At 44.4% G+C, this 21,762-nt stretch overlaps 1 protein-coding gene across 2 annotated transcripts in view; it reads left to right on the forward strand.

Annotated features, from left to right (window-relative positions):
• Positions 1-1,308: 1,308 nt before the first annotated feature.
• Positions 1,309-21,762, forward strand: part of SUSD6 (sushi domain containing 6) — a 106,276-nt gene continuing 85,822 nt past the window's right edge. Inside the window, exon 1 of one of the 2 annotated variants that reach the window (XM_012438174.2) lies at positions 1,309-1,403. The gene's annotated coding sequence lies outside the window, so the exon portion shown is untranslated. Of the gene's footprint in view, positions 1,404-1,739; positions 1,761-21,762 lie in introns of those variants that run through there. The other variant, XM_012438175.3, reaches the window with a different exon arrangement.

The following is a 21,762-nucleotide window of genomic DNA, read 5'->3' on the forward strand; positions in this document are numbered from 1 at the left end:
TTGGTTCAAGCTACTTCACAAGGACATGCCCTGTTAATTCACAGCACTTTTCCTGAAAGCCTACTAGAACTAGGCCTGGTGAGAGGCCCTGAGAAGGTGTATCTTTTTGTCCAAGAGCATCTGGGACAAAAGGCCTGCCAGACACAAGCTGCAGTAAAGACACAAGTCTGTACGTACAGATGTGGACTCTACCACTGATTTACAAGTAGGAGTGCTTTAACATTTATTGAGGACCTCTGAGACAGCCCTGGGGCACAAAGATGAAAAAGCCAGAGTCCTCCCAATTAAGGCACCATGGGCCCTGTAAACACATAAACTGAGGACACACTGCATGAGAGATGACCAATAAACGATGTGGCCATACAGTGCACAAACTGCTCACTCAGTATGAGCTAGAAAATAGCCCCAGGAGGCAAGGCTCGAGGGGAAATACAGTTAGGAATGTGGCAGGGTTCTAGCCCGGGCCCTGCCAGTCCTGGCTCTGAACTGCGGTTTTCTCAACCTTGAGATCCCTTGTGTGCTTTTAGTATGCTGAAGGATCACTCACTTCGGAATGCTTGTGACAGTACACACTCCCAAGTCCGACCCCACTGAATCACAATGGCTGGAGCTGGGCCCCGAATCTGCATTTTCACTCCCACCCACCCCCACCCCGGGAAGCTTTAATGTTAGCAGGCTAGGACGACAGTTTGGTGTACTGCTTTACCGGGAGAAAATAACCTGCTTCAAAGATAGGTCAGACGAGCAATTCAAGAGCTAACAAGATAACATGCGCCAAAAGCCTTGTAAACCTGAAGGCAGTATTCTTTACAAATAATAGTAATTCGGTAATGCAAATTAATAATAATAATAAACGAACTGGAGAGCGCACTGAAAACGCCTCACGGTTCAGCTGGGTCCGTGCCACCGCCCCATCCAATCCAGCGCAGAGAGACCGTCTCTTTAAGAGCCCCCTTCCCCCACCGCGTCGCTTCTCCCGCGGGTACCTGGCCCGGCCAGCGGCGCGTGCGTGCGGAGCCTCCCGGCGGGGCGGTCCCTGCGACTCGACGCCGGCACGACGCCGGCGCGACGCCCGCGCTCTTGCGTGCGCGCCTGGCCCCGCCCCTTCCCTGCCCCCTCCCTTCCGCGGGGCCTCCCCCGCCCGCGCGGTACAGCTGGGTCAGTGACGCGGTCGCTGCCGCCGCCGCCGCCGCCGCTACTGCCGCGTTCTAGTCTCCGAAGCCGGCGACCACCCCGCCGCCTCCCTCCCTCCCGCGCGCTTCCTCTGCCCACAGCGCCGGCCAGCGCGAGCCAGACAAGGGCACGCGGGGCCTCGCTTAGACCTGAAAGGGTTGCGGGCGCGCGCAAGCGGCGGCGTGGAAGCAGTGAGCGCCCCCCTCCCGGAGGTCTCTGCTGGCTCCCGGGTGAGTTGTCACCGCGGCCGAGGGGCGGCAGGGCCGGCATTGTGCCACCGGCGCGCCCGGCCGGCTGTCAGGGGCGCGGGGCCAGCGTACACCGCCGGGCAGGAACGCTGGCCAGAGCCCGAGCCGGCGCCGGCGGCTCCTCGCGCTTCTCCGCGCCGGCCCGCTGTCACTCGGCCGCAAACCGAGCCGCTGGGAGCCCGGCGCTGGCGTGGCGCGGCCGGCGGGCCGGCGGTGGGGGCTGCGCGGCTGGGGAGACCGGCGGCTGGTTTGCGGCCGGGAACTTGGTGACTCGCGGTCCGGGGCTCGCCGTCCCGCGTCACTGCCCGGGCAGCGCCAGGAGAGCCGCACGCCGTGCCGGTAGGTGCAGAGGAGGTAGGCAGAGGCCCTCTGTGCCACTGTCATTACTGCCCTCAGCCTAATAAAGCTGCGGGGCTTGCGCTGGGGCAGGGCTGGCTTAGAGAGGGTGGATTTCCTGAGGAAATCTCAGAGCTTGCCTGTGCGCACCGCAGCATTCGGGAGCCCCGGCGCCTCGGCTGCTCTTTAATCTCAAAAACTTCTCTTCTTAACCAGGCTAAACTCCCCGAAACCAGCTCTTTTCTTTCAAAAAGTAGGCACGTACATACAGACTTTCCTTTTTCACTCCTGGTTAAGAGACCCCAGCTGTGAGTGTGGATCTGACTCTCCCGCATGGGAGTCGTGGCTGAGGAGCTGCTTAAGTGGAGAAAAGTTACCCTGGAAGAATTTAGGAGCAAGAGGGGGAGGTGGTTATGGGGACCGCAAGACCCAGAAGCAAAGAGGCGTCAAAAAGTCTTGGGCTGGTTAAAGGGAAGCTGGCGTCTGGGCAGAGGCCTAAAGCTGTTGTTCCCACAGAATTTTCTCTCGGTGGCAGGCGACATGCTAGGCTTTGTTGCTCTTGCTAACTGGGCTCCTGTGCGCTCTTTTAGAGGTGCAGTAAGATTACCCGCTTCAATTAGGCCGAGGGATTTACTCCCTTTTTTGATCTACAGAGATAGGAAGTGTGTCTTTCCACCCTTCACAGTAAGTTACCTCATTTCTTGCTGTTTTCGTTCCTCTGGTGTAAAAAATACAAAGGAGTTATGCACACACACCTTTTCTGTTTTGGGAATTCCACACCCAAATTGTCACCATCAAGTGGAGGCTAGTAGAGACATGTGCTTGGCATTGACTTCTGAGTTCTCTGGGCTTTGTATTTTTGGCTAGAAGCATATTCAACCAGAAATTAAAATTTTCCTAGAGTTGAGGAGGTATGTCTGCACCTCAGGAAAGAAGGTATTTAATTAAGCAGCAATAATATGGAAAGGTTCTTGAGGACTTACTGAGTACCAAGCTTTGTGCTAAGGGCTTTACTTTCTTGAACCTATTTAATAAACAGACTTTAGAGGTAGATATTATTATCCCCATTCTTCTAGTTTAGACTCAAACCAAGCAAGTTAAATAACTTGCCCACGTCACATAGGTAGCTCATGGTGGAGCCCACACTCTGAACTACTAGTTTCTGGTTTGTTTACCTTTTGGTAAAAGTGAAATTGGAGTGTTTCTAAAACCTTCTCAAAGCACTGCTGCTTCAGGCTGTTTCTCAGATCATGAGCATTCTAAACTCTTTCTCCAGGGTACCTACTGATGGTATGTTTGCATAAGGTTCATTTGTTCATTCTTTCATTGGGTACTCCCAAGTATTTGTGTGATACAGAATGTATGCCAGGCACTGCGCTAGGTATTACCGATTCTGCATTGAGTAAGTCAGAATCTAGCTCTCATGGACTCACAGTCTTTAAGTCAATTTGTTTTGGTTTATGTTGGACTTTCGTTGGTGACCATTTACTGCTGAAGGAACTTCTGCCCAGTGAATTAAACAGAGGACAATATTGGTGTGAGTCCTGATTTTTTGGATACTGTAGTAGAAATGGCATATGAAACAAATTCTCACTTACACCTAGATGGGGACAATGCCACAGTGCTCCGTGTGTAAACCCTGAGAGCAAACCCATTGTCAAATGGCCAAGTTTGACTTCTTTCACTGAGGCCTGCCTTCTGAAAGCCCGGAATTTGGTTAGATAGAAGGGGAAGAAAGGTAGAATAAGGTGTTACTGATGCAGGCTGGCAGATAAAGAGACCTCAGCACTTTGTTTTCCGGCCAGTTTCTGAGGTGTGGTGATTGAACTTGTGTTTGTTTTGTTTTGTTTTGTTTTGTTTTGTTTTGTTTTGTTTTGTTTGAGATGGTGTCTTGCTCTGTTACCCAGGCTGGAGTATAGTGGAACAGTCTTGGCTCACTGCAACCTCCGACTCTTGGGTTCAAGCAATTCTCCTGCCTCAGCCTCCTGAGTAGCTGGGACTATAGGTGCATGCCACCATGCATGGCTAATTTTTGTATTTTTAGTAGAGATGAGGTTTCACCTTGTTAGCCAGGCTGGTCTCGAACAACTGACCTTGTGATCTGCCCACCTTGGCCTCCCAAAGTGCTGAGATTACAGGCGTGAGTCACCGCACCCAGCCTGAACTCGTGTTCTTATGTAATGGTGCATCTCTCAGTAGTGGATATCCTCCTTTCCTCTTTTGCTGGGGCAGCAATTCCTGCAGCAGCCTTCCCCCTACACACACACACACACACACACACACACACACACACCCTCCAAAACATAATAATTCACCTGGCTTCTTAAAAGTTAGAACTTCTTTCAAATTTAGCGCTACTAAACATTGTTTCACTCCCTCTACACTTGTCCATTTTCCACATAAAGACTTGGCTTTTGCTTCAAATATTTTCTTGTGCCCTTTTTTCATATCCTTAGCTCTTCTGACAACCAGGTTACTATTGGTGTCATTTGTGGGCTTTGAGAAATACAGCATCTTAAAAAAAAAAAATTAAGGTACATTCTCTTCCTCATTTCAGTACCAAACAAGTGAACTGTGGAGAATGAAGCAGAACCACTTGACAGCAGAGAGGGAAAGCCAGAGGGCACACATGATTGTCTTTCCCCTTTAGTTCCCCATTTACCATGGGACAGTTCACACTTGCAGGCGTGAAAGTCGGCAGATCCACTGGGCCCAGGTTGTGTAATTGCCACATATGAAGCAAGTTATTACCAGAATTGACATGCTATCCCTGGTTGAAGCTGACAAGCAGGATCTATTTTCCCTCTTCTTTCTGCCTGGACACTATGGAAGTCTTGTTAGAGGGTGTTCCCTCAAGCAGTAGGAGAAAGATCTGAAGGGCTAATAGAGGAAGGAGCCCCATGTCTTGTGTTTTTTTCTTTTTTTCTTTTTTTAACTTTGAGAGCAAACATTGCTTTGTTGCAGACTTGAACGTTGAGAATTAGGACATTTGGTTATGGGTAAACTTTGGGACAAATGCAAAACTAGGGGAAATAGAGATTCTCCAGGTTTCTCATGAGTTCCATAGTACTCAGGAAGCTTCAGGTGGTCTGTCCTTGAACATCAAGATCTGTTCACTCCACACCTGGCTTGGATTCAAGGCAACAGCCATTGTGTATCCCTTGGATGAGCGTAAGTTCATGTTTCTGTGTAAGAACCTTTCATTTGAAAAAGTACAAGTTCTGGGGAAAGAGGTACCTCTTAACAAAAACCTCTTAGGTTTTTGTGGCAGAGCCTCTTAGCCACCTGTGTTCTTCCTGTGCTCACGTATCTGCAATGGTGTCCTTTTTCTTCCCTTTTTAGTTTTTTTGGCCTGGAAATAAGCAGGGTTCCTCCATTTGCTCTCTCATTCTCTGGTTCTTTCCTGAGTGTGGAAGTCACTGTGCTGGTGGACCTTGCAGTGGCAGTGAGCTGGGTCACTTCAGCGGTGAAAGGTCAGCTGTACTACTGTCAAGGTTTGGGGACAGTTAAGAGTCTTGTGAAGGTACTGGATATAGCGACAGCAGGAAGTGCAGCAGTGAGAACTGAAACTGGTTTTACAGACTGTGGTGTTGGCCTGTGATGTACCCTCCCTCCCTGGCTCTTATATCTCAAAAAAGGAAAATAGCCATGCTTGAAACATCTGAAGGCTGTGTGCCAAGAATTCATGCAGTACTCCTGAAATAGGATATTACTGAAGCATTTTTCTCAAACAGAAACAGATGTAGTTCCCTGTTACTGTTGCCAGTGTTAGTAGATCCTTAAAATTACCTGATAGCAGCGTGCCCTTAAATGTACTCCCCCTTCCTACACACATACACAAGTGTTTTATTTTATTTTATTTTATTTTTTGGCACCGCCTCCTTGCTTGATTTGAGGAAAGTTAGCCTGGGATTCCTGATGACAATAATAGATTCTCAGTGGGTTTGCAGACGGCAGAGGTGGTGACTGACAATTCTTTATTACTCAGAAGAGGATTTTCTATGGTGAAAAATGATTCAGTATTCTGCAGTTGGAGATTGGATACAAAACCTCAGAAAAGAGACACAAATAGGGATCTTTCCCAGCCTCCCCTTTCTCGCCACCCTTTCTAGAGGAGAGGGAATGTCTAATCTTTCCAAGTCTAATCTACTGCCAGCAGTGACTTGCCTTCACCCACAGAAATTTAAGATTAGAGCGTGGAATTGCCCTTTATGTAAACTGTCCTTGCTGAAATTTTCTTTGGCTAGACTAGGCTTCAGCTTCTGACAAAGACAGTAAAATGAAACCGGTTTCTGGGAATGGCATAAGAGCCTGTTTATCCAATTCTTCCTTCTTTATATTGTTCTCAGTTGAGCCCAACAAAGTGGACAGAGGCTTGTAATAACTTGAAAAAGGAAACAAAGTGATTTTGCTTAACTTGCATTTTAAATTATAGCGGTCTGTGCAAACTGAAGGAAGACTGTGGTATTTTTTGGTGGGGAGGCACAAGATTACAGATAGCTTAGAAAGTGGAAGGGAAAAAAATCACCATGATTCTACCACTCTAACATAAACATAATGTGTATTTTGTTTTCTCCATCTTCAGTTGGTAGTACCTGCATATTCAACTTTGTATTTTTTCATTTAGCTTTTTTTTACATGTTATAAAATTCACCCATTTAAAGTACAGTTCAGTGGTTTTTAGTATATTGCCAAGAATTATACAGCTATCACCATAATCTAATTTTTGGAATATTTTCATCACCCCCAAAAGTCACTCCCTGTTTCTCAACAATCCCACCTAGCTCTAGGCAACCACTAATCTACCTTCTTTCTATATAGGTTTGCCTATTTGGACATTTCATATAGATGGAATCATATAATATGTGGTCTTTAATAGCTGACTTCTTTCACTTAGCATAATGTTTTTGAGGCTTATTCATGTTTTAGCGTGTACCAATACTTCATTCCATTTTATTGCTGAATACTATTCTATTGTATTGATATACCACATTTTGTTTATCCATTCATCAGCTGATGGACAGTGGAGTTGTTTCTGTTTTTGGTTATAAATAATATTGCTAAGAACATCTGTGTATAAGTTTTTCTGTGGGGGTGTATGTTTTCATTTCTCAAGGAGGCATCTTTAAAGCTGCATTCATCCATATCTCCACTTTAAGGTTAACATTCTACTTCGTTATGCAGTTTGTTTGAGGAAGAACAACATTATTGTAGTAAGGTCTTGGTCCTACTATGGTATTGTGGATATTGCCCTGAATCAAGAAAAGATGCTACCAAAAAAATCCAAAACCCAAAAACAGAAAGGGAAAATCCTGTTTTTAAGTTTGAACTCTCCGGTAGCATTGTTTCCAAATATTTGGTGCAGAACTTTAACCATTGGTGAGAGTTGACAGACACAATAGTGCCTAAATTCAGTGCACATGTACTGATAATTTAAAAAAAAAAAAAGAAAGGATTTTCAATGTGAAGCCTCAGCTCTAAATCTCATCTTTGTGTTTTATAGAGAGAAATTTACCGTGAACCCCCAGGGCCTTCCTTATCAAATGTGATTTGTAGTTCTCAGAAGCTTTTCCTTTTCTTGTGAAAAATTCCATGCCAGGGTTCTGTGCACGTGCTCAGAGGCTTCTGCTGGGTTGAGGAGTGGAATGCTTATTGAATAGAGAGCCAGCCAGCAAGGTAGGGAGGAGGGAGAGGGGCTGTGAGTGCCCTGAAAGAGTAGATCTGAGAAAGAGTGCTCGTTAGAGCAGCTCCCACAGGGCTTTTCCAGGTGGACCTCAGGTGTAACCCCAGGTTAAAAACAGATCATGCCAGCCAAAAAAAGGAGCAGATGGTGCTGCTTGGAGTGTCATTTCCTCTACAGGATGTGTCCCTGGGTGGTTTTACATCATGCCAACCATATTAATGAAATACTGCAACAGAATGTCTTCTTTTGCCCTTGTTCTGATTGGAACCACAGCTTGAGTTTCCCTAATCTGAAATCTGAAATACTCCAAAATCTTAAACTTTTTGAGCGCCCACATAATGGAAAATTCTACACCTGACTTCATGTTTTGGGTCTCAGTCAAAACTACCTTCAGGCTATGTGTATTAGGTGTATATAAAACATAAATAGATTTTTTTATTTGGACTGGGGTCCCATCCCTGAGATACCTGATTATGTATATGCAAATATTCCAAAATCCAAAATATTTCTGGTCCCAAGCATTTCTGATAAGGGATACTCAGCCTGTACTAGCACTTGTGACCAACAGCTAGTCTTGCTTTCTTTGCTCCTAGATCCCTACTAAAAGCTCTTGAAAGTGTGCATATGTAGGCTTCCTAATGGTTTAACAGAGGGTCAAGATGGTTACACCACAGAGAAGCAGGAGGGATAGGGCACATGCCCTTTGTCCAGCAAGACAGACAAAAACTAGGAACTTGAATTATCTTCTCTGGATTCCTATGTTGTACTGGCCTGAGCATAGATAGTCAACACCAAGACAAAAGTATGCCAAATTTCAGGGTCTTTATTGCTGGCGGCCACGGAGGACTCGCGTCTCTCCAACCCGTGGCCCCGAAAGGAGGGTGTCAAGGCCTCTTATACCCCTAAAACCACCTCGGGAGTGAGGGTGAGGGGCAGGGGTGGGGGTGAGGGGCTTCAGATGTTCTGACGGCTAGTGGATTCTGTAAATTACCTCCTGGGCGGAGATGAGGGTGAGGGGCTCCAGACATTCCAGTGGATTCCTGGGCGAAGATGAGGGTGAGGGGCTCTTGACATTCAGAGGGCCAGGGGACTTTTGACATTCTGATTGTTACTTAAGTGGTTCACAAAAGTCAAGATAAGCATTTGTTTACACATTGTCTGGGTAGGGTGGAAATTACAGTCCTTAATTACTTATTCACATTTGGGTTATAGAGAGCAGTTTCAGCAGAAAGCCGAGGTATGGTAGAAGTATGCAGTTTTATGGGGCTTTTACTATGTCACACTATATGTATAGCCAAGGCCAAGGATCAGTTCTTCTAGAAAGATCCCTCCTGTGTGTGGGTGTAAATGTGTGTGAATGCAGCCATAACATCCCTGCCAAAACTCATTGCCGAAAATTTTGTGATTTGGAGCAGGCCCTACCTGTTAATGCAGATTTGACTCCCAAATTCTAGGAGTTTCTACAGATTGAGTGAAGTGAGACAAGACTGTTATTTGAAGATCCAGATTCTTCACTGTTGATATCTAGATGCTACCAAAACTCCTTGCACAACAAAGTATATGAAGAGAGACTCTAGACTCATGAAATGTTAGAGTTGGAAAAATGGGACTTTGGGGTTGTTCTTATTCTACCTCCTCATTTTATAGAAGTGCAAATGGGAAATGGATGCTCAGAGCTGACTTGCCTGAGAGGTGAAAGGGCTAGTGGAGAAGCCAGGGCTCCTGATTCCTAGTCTACTGCTTTTCTGTCCCAGTGTGATCACTTCTTTGTTTTTCCCCATCCTCTGGGCCTGGTCCAGGAATGGGGATTGGGAGTCCAGCAGGGTATCGTCATTCATATTGTTGGGAACAAATTCAAGTTACTTCTGTGATTGTAGTTTTGAGTCTAATAGTGAAATTACAAAGGAAATGAGTCTTTAAGTCCAGTTCTTCTGAAAGAAAATGGGTACAGAGTCCTCAGGGCTGATCTGACTATGGAGTAGTCATTCTTTTTATTCCTTTACGTTCTTAAGAAACTTGCTTTCACTTTAAAAAATGGGTGTTGTGTTTAGGCTGGGCCTGCTTAACTTTTAAATCTCTGTGCTGTGTATCTTTGCCATTCAGAAATGCCCCCTAGCCCGGTATGGTGGCTCAGGCCTGTAATCCCAGCACTTTGGGAGGCTGAGGTAGGACAATTGCTCAAGACCAGTTCAAGACCAGCCTGGGCAACGTAGTGAGAGCCCCCATCTCTACAGAAAAAAAAAAAATTAAAAATTTGCTGGACATGGTGGCACACACCTGTAATCCCAGCTACTTGGATAACTGAAGGAGTGAGGATTGCTTGAGCCTGGGAAGTCAAGGCTGCAATGAGCTATGATGGCGCCACTGCACTCCAGCCTGGGTGACACAGTTAAGACCTTGTCTCAAAAAAAGAAAAAAAAAAACCCACTTGACCCCAGGCCAATGGGATGTGTTCTCCATCTGGGAGAATTGATCCCGCCTCTACACCCCATTAACCGATCAAACCCTTCAGAGCTGTGGTCCTGACTTCCTTGGGCTTATTGTATATGAAATCAGCTACCCAACTAAATGCAGCGTTAATGCACATCTCTAACTGTATGTCTCTAACCAGGCAGAAAGGAAGCAGGTCATGTATACTGACTTTCCCCATCCCAGAAAACCAGTGAACAGAGTCTTGTATTCAGTGGGTGCTGCTGTTGCAGTTGGCATTCTTGAGGCATTGCTAGACAATTAACCAATGGTATGTTATCTGGTCCACCCCTTTATCAATCCTCCATCTGCCTCCAGGTGGAAACTCTGCCTTGGGAAGATTGTCTACCTCCTTGTTTCTGTCCTGTGGGGATTTTGCTTGTTGCACAACAGAATAGTAAGAAAAATGGGCTCTGAGTTTCATAAAAATTAATCGATCCATCTTTCCTTTACATGTACCCTCAAGTCATAATAATTTGTGAGCTGATAATCTGGTTAGGCTATGATGTCAGGCTGGGGGGAGGCTGGTAGGTGGTTGCTGCAGAAACCAAAGGGAAGTAAATCTAGTTGTCTGGCAAATAATTAGTGAATGCCTGTTCTAGGCACTAGGTATACAGTTGTGAACAAAGAACAAAATGGACATAGTACTTGCTGGCATGGAGTTAGCAGACGGGGAATACTCATGAGGTTTTTGAGAGTAGTGTTGGAGGAATTGTTTGTGTACAGCAGACTTTCAGCTTGACGGTTCAGGCTTTGTCAGTTATTTCTGGGCTCCAAACCACAGTCACTCTGGAAGGAAGAACTTGAAAAGTATCGTTAGAGACTTCCCCCTAGGCTCACTATTAAAGAAATGAATCGTCTTTCTCTGCAGTGAGCTAGGCCTAGGAGTTTGGTCTCCTTTGCGGATTCCTGTTTCTGGCTTTATTTAATCCACCAGTTTTTAATGCTTTCAGACCCTGACATATCCTATTTTTAATTAAAGAGAAAAGGACTGGGAGAAGGGGAATAGAGAGCATCAGTAGAATGAATTCCTTAGGTAATCTTTTTTCTTCTTCTATCTCTCTCAAGCCTCAATTTTAGATAGAAATGTTGATTTGTGAGATCTCTTTTCCTGATTTATCTGTGGCTTTACAACCTGCTTGGGGCAGTAAAGTATCTAGTTCCCAGTAAACGTAGGCCCTCTCCTTATATTTTACCTCTTTGGGTAGCCATCTCTGTGTAGGCCCCGGTTTCAGGCTGACATTGGAAGTTCTCTGAGGTCAGTGACTGTCTCATCCACTTCCTTGTACCCCCTCCTGGATTAATTGAATGATTAATAAATGATTGACCTGGTGTAGGGGATTAAAATAACAAGTATAGGAGGGCAAGGTGACTTTGAGGCCATGAGCCTTGATGACAAGGAATGAAAGAGTGGTATTCTTGATGAAATTCTAAAAATGGAGACATTTGGAGGGAGACCTGGTTTGAGTGAAAAACAAATATAACAGGGTGTTAAAAAGCTGTTAACATTCACCAAGTTCACCCTGTCTGGTGGCAGGAAAAGAAGACAGCTCAGGAACTATGGCAGTGGAAGGTGAAGGAAAAAGAGGTATTGGAGGTTGTCCAGAATGTTTTAGCAAGGCCAGTCAAAAACAAACTACAGGACTCCCTTATTACAGGGGTGTAGACCAGAAAGTCATCCCTGCTAATTTTTAGGTAGCAGGTCTTTGTTTCTACAATTCTGTTCTTTTAAAAGCCTTGGAGAGGCATCATTCATTCCTGAAAGCCAACTTACACCTTTGCCTCTGCAGTTTAGTATCCACTGTGTCGGGCTGCAAGCAAGGAAGTAGTTAACACTTTTTTCTTTGTTCTCCACAACTGAACTCTTTTGGGGGACAGTTCTACTTCTGGAATTATATAATTGTGTCAGTCATCTCCTTTCAAGGTCTGCCCATGCTTTTTTAAAAGCACATCATTGAAAGAAGGTTGAAAGAAGGGTGCTCTGTACCAATGCTGACATGCTTTTTTCTTGGGTTATATGTGAACAATGGTAGAATGAACAGATTTCAGGGCTTTTGGTGTTGGTATAACTTTGTGAATAGTGAAGGTATTAGGAGGCTAATGTTAAGGCAACAGGTGGGGTGGTTTTACAAGCACCACATCTGAACTCATTAATTGATCAAGTATTTATCAGATGCTCTTTCCTATATGCTAATTCTCTCCCCACAGGAATTATTTGCAGCACTAAGTTTAACACTTAATTATACTTTTTTATATGGTTCTCCAGTGTTTTTTTGGCTTGTTTTTGTTTTGAAACAGGGTCTTGCTCTGTCACCCAGGCTGGAGTGTAGTGGCACCATTGCAGCTAACTGCAGCCTTGACATCCTGGGCTTAAGCGATCCTCCTACCTCAACCTCCTGAATAGCTGGGACTACAGGCATGCGTCACCAGGCCCGGCTAATTTTTTAGAGAGGTAGAGATGGGGTTTTACCATGCTGCCCAGGCTGGTCTTGAACTCCTGGACTCAAGTGATCCGCCTGCGTCAGCCTCCCAAAATGCTGGGGATTATAGGCCTGAGCTACCATGCCTGGCCCAGTGTTTTGGTTAGTCTCTTCTCATAAATTTCAACCTCCTTGAGGATGGGTTATGTTTCCCCGCATTTACTATGCAGACTGGACATCCATATTGTAAAATAAAGATTTCTTCATTTTACAAACTGCTTTCTTTTCTTTTTTTGAGATGGAGTCTCACTCTTTTGTGCAGGCTGGAGTGCAGTGGTGCGATCTCAGCTCACTGCAACCTCTGCCTCCCAGGTTCAAGCAGTTCTCCTGCCTTAGCCTCCTCAGTAGCTGGGATTGCAGGTGCCTGCCACCATGCCCAGCTAATTTTTGTTTTTTTCGTAGAGATGAGGTTTCACCATGTTGGCCAGGGTGGTCTTGAACTCCTGACCACAAGTGATCCACCTGCCTTGGCCTCCCAAAGTGTTTGGATTACAGGCGTGAGCCATAGCACCTGGCCAAATTGCTTTCATGTAAGATACCTGTATCAAGTATGATACTGTCAGGAAGATTGTAGTCCCATTTTACAGAAAGATAAGACCTTTGGCAACCAGTATGCATTTGGCAGCAACCGTACTTGTATATAGTAGTGATGTTAAGTCAGCAGGGGCTCGAATGCTAAATGAGACACTGGTATGGTAACACACGTTGAGAGATGGGAAACCTCCTAGGATTGCAGACTTGATTAACTTGCCAAGGAACAGCAAACAGCAATATGATAGCAATAGCCCCTTTTTGGTTCTTCCATCCACATCTCGGCACAGGTACCCTAAGGTCAGCATGTTTTTGTGTACTCATGGAACAAAAATATGAACATGTGCATATAGTCATGCACTGTCTAATGACATTTTGTTGCATATGTGATGGTGGTTCTGTAAGGTTATAATGGAATTGAAAAATTTATATTACCTAGTGACATTGTAGTCATGGTAAGGTCATAGCACAATACATTGCTCACCTGGTTGCGGTGATGCTGGTGTGAACAAATCTACAGCATGGCCAGTTGTATTAGAGTCTAGCACTTACAAATATGTACAGTACATAATACTTGATAATAACTGTGTTTCTGGTTTATTTATTTACTATATTTTTTGTCATCAACATAGACTGTACTCCTTCTACTTAGAGAAAAACCCCCCAAAAACCAGTTAACTGTGAAATAGCCTCAGGCAGATTCTTCAGCAGGTATTCTGGGAGGCATTGTCATAGGAGATAACAGTTCTGTTACTGCCCTTGAAGACCTACTGGTGGGATAAGATGTGGAGATGGAAGACAGTGTTATAGATGATCCTAACCCTTTGTAGGCCTAGGATAATTTGTGTGTGTGTGTCTTAGTTTTTTTTTTTTTTTTTTTAACAAAAAAAGATTTTTTAAAAATAGAAAATAACTTACAGATAAGGATATAAAGAAAGAAAATATTTTGGTACAGCTGTATGACTTAATCTAAGGGTTATTACAAAAGAGTCCAAAAGTTTAAAATAATTAAAAAGTTTATAAAGTAAAAAAGTCACAGTAAGCTAAGGCTAATTTATTGAAGAAAAAAAAGTTTTAAATGTAGTGTAGCTTAAGTGTACAGTGTTTATAAAGTCTACAGTAATGTCCTAGGGCTTCACACTCACTCTTCACTCACTTACCCAGAGCAATTTGCCATCCTGCAAGCTCCATTCATGGAAAGTGCCCTATACCGATGTACCATTTTTTCTCTTTTATACCATAGTTTATTGTATTTTTTCTATGTTTAAATATGTTTAGATACACAAATAATTACCATCATGTTAGAATTGCCTACACTGTTCAGTAACATATCTGCTATACAGGTTTGTAGCCTAGGCTACACCATGTAGCTGAGATGTATAGTAGGTTATGCCATCTAGATTTATGTAAGTGCACTCTGTAATGTCCACACAACAATAGCATTGCCTAATGACACATTTTTCAGAAAGTATCCATGGAATCAGAGTGACCCTGTTTCAGTCTCAGTTCTGCCACGTATCAGCTATATGACCTTGAGCAAATTTAACCTCTTTGATACTTATATCATTTGTAGGATAGAAATGATATTAACACTACCTATCTATTGAAGGATGGCTACCAAAATATTAATGATTGCCTGGTGTGGGGAATTCTGGATGTGAATGGTAAAGGATTAAACTTCTTAAACTTGCTTTTTGTTTCATTTGAATTTTTTACTGTTGGCAAGTATAACTTGAATAATTTAAAAATTACATTTAAAGGTACTCCCTTGTAGAATTTTTATGAAAATCAAATGAAATGGGATATTTAAAAAGGTGGGTAAGTGCCTGACAACTAAACGATACTCAAGTGGCTCACACCTGTAATCCCAGCACTTTGGGAGGCCGAGGCAGGCGGATCACCTGAGGTCGGGAGTTTGAGACCAGCCTGACCAACATGAAGAAACCCCACTGCTACTGAAAACATAAAATTAGTCAAGCATGGTGGTACATGCCTGTAATCCCAGCTACTCAGGGAGGCTGAGGCAAGAGAGTTGCTTGAACCCGGGAGGCAGAGGTTGCAGTGAACTGAGATCGTACCATTGTACTCCAGCCTGGGCAACAATAGCAAAACTCCATCTCAAAAAAAAAAAAAAAGAATTGGGGAAGTATTAATTAGTGGCTGACCCTTTTGTAGTGTTAGATGTTCTGTGTGGCTTTGGGTAAGTCTCTTTGTTAAGCTTTAGCTTTTTTAATTGAAATTGGGAGTTAAGAGTAGTGTCTATTCCATGGGGGGATTTGAGGATTAAATGAGACTAGACGATTAAGCGGTGAACCCAATATCTGGCACATAGTAAGTACCCAGTAAATATTAGCTGTTATCAGCTTTTATCCTCACAACTATGCTTGAAGAGAGGAGGCAGTTTTACCTACCTTAAAGTTACAGAAAATGAGGCACAGAGTAGGAGGTGACTTTTCCTAAGGCTAGATGTTGAGTCAGCAGCAGAAACAGGGCTGACGCCTACATAGTCTCCTTCATATTTCAGTGCTGCCCTATCAGAGTGGGTGGCAGCAAACCACGGAGGCCTCGCGGATGTGCAGACAGGAAGCACTGGCCAGGGCTGCGGATATGAAACAGCAGAACATGGCCAGTCTGGACAGAGACTGGTTAGCAAGGGTCAGTGTGTTTGGTGGGTCTGAGTGAGAGAAGCCAGCTTAGGACCACATCCAGAATGACCAAAGGGAAGGGCTTGTTTTCTTTCTCCTTTTTTCCCATGTCCTACTGGTCTTGTAGGTGGCACACTCCCTCCCACTCCCCTCATGGGCTCAGTTCTCTGAACTCTGTCACATCTAAAAATCAGGCGTGGCCTTCTCTGTGAAATTGTCCCTGCTGCTGGAGTCCACACTGAACCACATCACTTGATTCTGCTCATCCTTTCCCACTTTCATCCTGGACGGCCTGCATGAGGACAGCTTTGCTTCTCTAGGGAAGGCCTCTCCCTATACCACTTTAGTGCTTCCCATGGTGTTCTATCTGCTCCCAGAACGATCTGCCAGTTTATGGGACAGAATGGTTGAGTTGAAGCCAGTCTTGGTGGGAAATAGGTTTTGAGCTTCTCTGTGGACTCCTTTTCTGTATATTTGCATTTTGAGAGGGGAAAAAAAGCCCTGAGTGATTTCTGCTCAGTATGGTTTCCAGAGAGTGCGAGATTCTCCTCCTCAAACTCAGCCCTGGGGCCAGAGCTGATTAAGCCCCCAGCTTCCCACCTTCCCACCTTGGGTTTTTACAGTACACTTCTTATCCTTGCCCTTTCTGTTTTCTGCTTATCAGACCTTCCCACATTTGCCCTGCTCTCTTCCTGCTGCACAGGGGTCATGAAATACTTACCAATTAGTTAAAAATACAGGCAATGCAGTGTTAAATTTTACCAATCTCAGTTTGCACAGTGAACTGGAAGATGACACGTGCATATTTGTACAGTCTTGCAGCGCTTGATAGTTTTTGTCTTTACATGCGGTTCACATATTCCCTTTTCCAAATCTGCATTTAATGGTGCCTGGCAAACCCTGTAGTTTACTTTTCATTTTTCAACATAGATATTCTTTGAATATCTCCTTGCTGTGGCTATTGGGTTTACATTTAATAATTCCCCATCATGATCTGAAAAATATGAGCGGGCCTACCTTTGAAGCACCCATTTTTTCGTGCTTAATACCAACCAAGTCACCACACTTTTTTTCCTTTTGTTTTGAGATAGGATCTCATTCTGTTGCTCAGACTGGCATGCAGTGACTTGGTTATAACTCACTATAGCTTTGAATTCCTGGACTCAAGTGATCTTCCCAGCTCAGCCTCCTAAGCAGCTTGGATTAAAAACATGCCCCACCACACCCGGCTAATTAAAAAAAATTTTTTTTTTTTTTGTCTTGCTGTGTTACTCAGGTTGGTCTTGAACTTCTGGCCTCAAGTGATCCTCCTGCTTTGGCCTCTCAAAATACTGGGATTACAGGCGTGAGCCACTGCGACTGGTCTGTCACACTTCTTTAGAGGACTCTGCTCTGACTCCTGTTGGCTTGGCAACAGGTGGATGCTAGAGGATGTTAAAGACCTCATGGAAGGGACCCTCTTACTCTTAAATAATTGCAAAATAAGAATTGGAGAAGAAATTCTCCCACCACCACGATAAAAAAAATCCCTCTAAAACACAGGTTGTTCAGGACCTTTATTATGTTGCTCTAGTATTTATCTGGTTTTTGAAGATAGTCTTGCTTAAATTAATTCTGATTTCGAGAGTGATGACTAAAAGTTTTGGAGAAGGTACTTAGAAAAGAGTGAAGCTCTGGGTTTATTTCAGGCCTAATCATGAATTTGCAGGAGCAGCTTTAGGATATCAGGGAGAGAGGCATGGCACATTGCCTTGGAGCTGTCATTAGGATGCCACCTTTTAGGGACATACTGTAGGCAGTCCTTGGTCTATGTAAAGTTATGCCTGGGCCTTATCAGAAATGAACCAGGTGGTATTTTTAGTAAAAGGCAGATGCTCTTGCTCTCAGAATTAATTTTAAATTTTTTTTACATGTAAATGTGGGATTATGGGACTCTTTTTTGGGGGCCCTTAGTCTCATGGGAGTGCTGCTCTTATCTTACAGAGACTTTATTCCTTACTCTTGCCCAAAGTGACTTTTTTTTTTTTTTTTTTTTTTTTGAGATAGAGAGTCTCACTCAGTCACCCAGTCTGGAGGACAATGGGACAATCTTGGCTCATTACAACCTCTGCCTCCTGGGTTCAAGCAATTCTCCTGCCTCAGCTCCCATGTAGCTGGGATTACAGGTACCTGCCACCATGCCCGGCTAATTTTTGTATTAGTAGAGATAGGGTTTCACCACGTTGGCCAGGCTGGTTTGGAACTCCTGACCTCAGGTGATCTGCCTGCCTCGGCCTCTCAAAGTGCTGGGACTACAGGCGTGAGCCACTGTGCCCAGCCCCAGAGTGACTCTTAACTCTGTCTTCCCAGCCCCTCTGATCATTTTTTCTCACCACATGGGTCATTTGTGGTGGCAAAGTACAAAGTGACCAACCCTCTCTCTAGTGGAATTTGAAGGATGTTGATGGGGCTGTATGCTTGCTACAGAGATACGGTTGGTAATGAAAGTGTGCAACATTTGAGTCATTCCTTTAGGTTAAGAGATCTATATTTAGCAGATATGATACCTAGAAAGAGTGTTTGTATCAGAGTATCCCAGAAAAGAAAGAAGAAAAATCCCCTGGGGAGTGGGACAAGGCAGAAAGTATTGAATGTGTGCTCTGTGCCAGGCAGCGTGCTCAATGCTTTAACTCGGTAGGCTGATCTTCACTGTATAAATGAGGAAACCGAGCTCTGAAACATTAAGTACTGTAATTTACTGTGTTGGAACTAGAACCAAGGTTGGAGTGATTCCAAAGCCTGTGGCAGGTTTTTTGGAGACAGGGTGTCACTCTGTTGCCCAGGCTGGAGTGTAATGGAGCTGTCTGGGCTCACTGCAACCTCCACCTCCCCACCTCAGCCCCTGACCCCAGTAGCTGGGACTACAGGCACGCACTACCATGCACAGCTAATTTTTGTATTTTTTGAAGAGACAGGGTTTTTGCATGTTGCCTAGGCTGGTCTTGAACTCCTGGGCTCAAGTGATCTGCCAGCCTTGGCCTCCCAAAGTGCTGGGATTGCAGGCGTGAGCCACTGAGCTTAGTTCTGCCTGTGGTTATTTTATGGCAGATAAAGTGGATTAGAATCTAATGTGGATTAGAAAGTTGGGGTGGGGGATGAGGTAGTGAGGGAGACAGAGAACAAATGCCTGGAGAAAGGAGGGTACAGCCAGGTGGAAGCTACAGTGGAGGGGCACTTGGGAGTGAATGGTCCTGGTGAGGGTGTGGAAAAGAGAGGTTGGTTAGCAAAAACAAGCTGAAGTGGAAGAGAGGTTGGAGGTCCCTTGGAGGGAGTATAATGTTGATGATGGCACTTCTTCCCTGAGGGATGGAACAGAGGAGCCTGGAGGACCAGACAGCCTCTGTATTTAGGTAGATGGCGTTTGGGCCCCCACAGGATGCCTTTTAATCCCTGGTATTTATAGACTGGCCTGTACTCTACTGAAAGGCAGCTCCCGTTTCAGTGAGTGAAGGCAACATTATCTGCCTTTGAAACATCGCCTCCATGGATTCCCATTTGGCCCAGTGGGAGGAACTGGGTAATGCCTGTCATGTTATCCTAATTCCCTGCTACCTCAGGTTGTTCAGGGGCACTTCTGCTGTTTCCCTCTGGGTGACTTCTGGCTGCCCCTCTCCTGCAGATGCTCCCTTTCCTTTCAGAGATGAGTCAGAGCGGGAACTGAGAAAGGCGGCCCCCTTGTTCTGTTCAAGTTGGCCAGGAATGCCCAGGAATGATGATTCTCGTTTGCCAACTTCTTGCTGTGAGGCTGGGGTTGCTGTGTTTACAGCACAACCAACCCTACAGTCAGTGCAATTCACTGTGGATTTATTGAGCATCTGCCAGTGTGTGTGTGTGTGTGTGTGTGTGTGTGTGTGTGTGTGTGTGTGTGTTGGGGGTGGTATATGAAAATGATGGAGGCAGGCTCTCTGACCTAAATGAGGGAAGATGGGTAAACAGCTCCCATAGTCAGCAGTTGAGCTAGTTCCTTTTTCTTACCATAGGAAGTGTCCATAAACATTGTCTCGTCTTATTTTCATGGTTGCGAGGTTCGAATGTAGTGGTAATGGATTGAGACTGCGTCTACAGGTATTAAGCTCTCAATTTATGTAAAACTTTCTTCAATATTAAATAAAAGCTAACATATTGAATGCTTTCTATGTGCCAGGCACTGCTATAAGTGCTTTGTATATATTAGCTTATTTAATCTTCATAGCAACTTTGAAGTAGATTGCTTGTGTACCCACTTGATGGATAAAAGAGGTTAAAAAAAATTTGCTGAGGATGGCATAGGCGGTAAGTAGCAGAGCCAGGCAGTCTGAATGTTTGGCCAAACACTGTTTGGGCAGTGTAAAAATCTTGTGGAAGTCAGGGAGTAGAGGTGCTGTCCCCGCCAAGGGAAGGCAGCAGTCAGGACTTACCCTCAGAGACCAGCAAGGAGCAGAGAACGGTCAGGCTCGTGCCTCAGAAAGCATCAGCTTTTCTGCACAACTTAATTAAATTACTGAAACCTTTTCTGAGCTTGGAGCCATCTTTCTTGGAGAGTAATACAATTGAAACAGATAATTTAAGCCAAGGACGAAGGACAGAATTGGTGAGCTCACATATGTGGATGGACACTTAGTGACTCTTGACTAAAACACAGAGGAAAAGCCTTAAACTGAAACATCTTTATTCAACTTCCAAACAAGTGCATGTTTGGACTCTTGAAGAACACACATGAAAACAAAACAAAACACAAACTTTTCCCCCTCAACCCTTTTCTAAGTTTTTATTAAGAATATGTTAATTTGAGCATTATTATGCAATGTATCCATCTTTGGCAGTTATTTTCCAGAAAAATCAAGCTCATTTTTTGAAGCAACTTCTAGTCTGGTTATTTCAGTTGTGGAGAATTGGGGGCAAGCATACATGATGATCATGGGAAAAGGCAATCTCAAATGCATGTCTGTAACGAGGGCTCTGAGAGTTGATGTTTCTGAATTCTTGTTTTACTCCATTCTGTCGATAGACTCCATTCTGTCGATAGCTTTCTTTCTTTCTTTTTTTTTTTTTTTTGAGGAGTCTTGCTCCATTGCCCAGGCTGGAGTGCAGTGGCGTGATCTCAGCTCACTGCAACCTCCACCTCCCAGGTTCAAGCGATTCTTCTACCTCAGCCTCCTGAGTAGCTGGGACTACAGGCACATGCTACCACGCCCAGCTAATTTTTTTTTTTTTTTTTGTATTTTTAGTAGAAATGGGGTTTCACCATCTTGGCCAGACTGGTCTTGAACTCTTGGCCTTGTGATCCCCCTGCCTCGGCTTCCCAAAGTACTGGGATTACAGGCATGAGCCACCTCGCCTGGCCATACAGCTTTCTTAACATGAGGTGCCTGTGACTTAAAGTGATTATCTGTTTCCTTAGCAGTTCAGGGGACTTAACTATCATCTAGTGACCTATGTCCCCAAAGCTTACAGCAGCTTCAGAAGTCTCCTAGAATGCCCCAAGGTAGTGTCGCTCAAAGTATGCTTTAGTATCACCTGGCCCACCCTAGACTTTCAAAATCAGCCCTCACATGTGCATGTTCAGTTGGCTTTCTGCTGCTTGCTCACGCCAAGTCCCACCCCACCTCAAGAAGGTGCATAGCTGCAAGCATCAGGGGAACAATCTTCAGACTTTCCCATTTCTTTTTATAATGATACCTCCTAGTCCATGATACTTCTAGGATAATTTTAACATTTAAAATTAATTACGTTGTATAATGTGGAGTAAATTTCAGCTCTACCAAGATTGCATGCTTTTGGGTCAGACTGCTTAGTTTGATATCTTGGTCTTAGCACTTTCTATTTGTGTGAGCTTGGAAAGGTTATTTAGCCCCTCTGCTTCTGTTTTTTGTTTTGTGTGTTTTTTTTTGCCTAAAAACAGAGATAATAGTATCTACTTTTTAAGGTTGTTGTGAGGATTAAATAAGATACTAAATGTAAAATGCTTACATCTGTGCACAGTGAATAAGCACTCAAATGCCAGTTAATAATAATGATTCTGTAATTATCCTGAGTTTTCATGTTCCTGGAGTGGGATTATGACCACATTTACAGAATGAAATCTTGCAGCATGACAAAACATCCCTCTTGCCATTGAAACAGCCAAGTCAAGGGCTTGTAAAACACTGCTTGCCATCCCTAGGAAGCCTAACACAGGG

This window comes from Aotus nancymaae, unplaced genomic scaffold, assembly GCF_030222135.1.
Source record: "Aotus nancymaae isolate 86718 unplaced genomic scaffold, 86718_ANA_hifiasm-v0.15.2.pri h1tg000011l, whole genome shotgun sequence".
NCBI classification, from domain to species: domain Eukaryota; kingdom Metazoa; phylum Chordata; class Mammalia; order Primates; family Aotidae; genus Aotus; species Aotus nancymaae.